This window comes from Wasmannia auropunctata, unplaced genomic scaffold (genome assembly GCF_000956235.1).
Source record: "Wasmannia auropunctata unplaced genomic scaffold, wasmannia.A_1.0 LD336106.1, whole genome shotgun sequence".
In the NCBI taxonomy this organism is placed as follows: Eukaryota; Metazoa; Arthropoda; class Insecta; order Hymenoptera; family Formicidae; genus Wasmannia; species Wasmannia auropunctata.
The window spans coordinates 10,314,386-10,314,925 of record NW_012026784.1 but is presented as its reverse complement, the minus strand read 5'-3'; positions in this window follow the sequence as shown (position 1 = coordinate 10,314,925).

Genomic DNA, 540 nt, shown 5'->3' with positions numbered 1-540 from the left:
GGCCTCGAGTCTAGTTATCTGGACACCGGGCACGCAGAGGTTCAACTCCTTCCTCTCATACCCGCACCGCAAAAATAACAGAGCGATTTCGCTACCGCGTCCGCGCGCCGTCCGTCCAACCGACCCCACCGACGCGAGCACGAGGCCAGAGGCCTCACGTAGTGGAAACATTCCTTGTACATAGTTGTAAATATGTCCGTCCGCGCGCAATAAACTCTACTGTAACAGGGCCCCCATCCCAAGGGGGTGCCTGACAACCACGAAATAAACGTAGATTACTACCGAACCTCGAGTCTCCGATTATTCTGATCCCGCGCCTTTCCTTCCGCACGAACCACGTTTTTAGCCCTGGCTCCGGCGAGCTAGTCCGAGCGCTAAAACGAACGGTTGTCACACTTATATATGTGACATATTTTACATTTTTTATTTTTTGAATTAGAATAAAGATTTATAAACATTTATATATTATAATATTAATTGCTGCGTCAATCTTCTGTGAATCAACTTTATAATTGCAGGTTTATTATAATAAATAAAAAT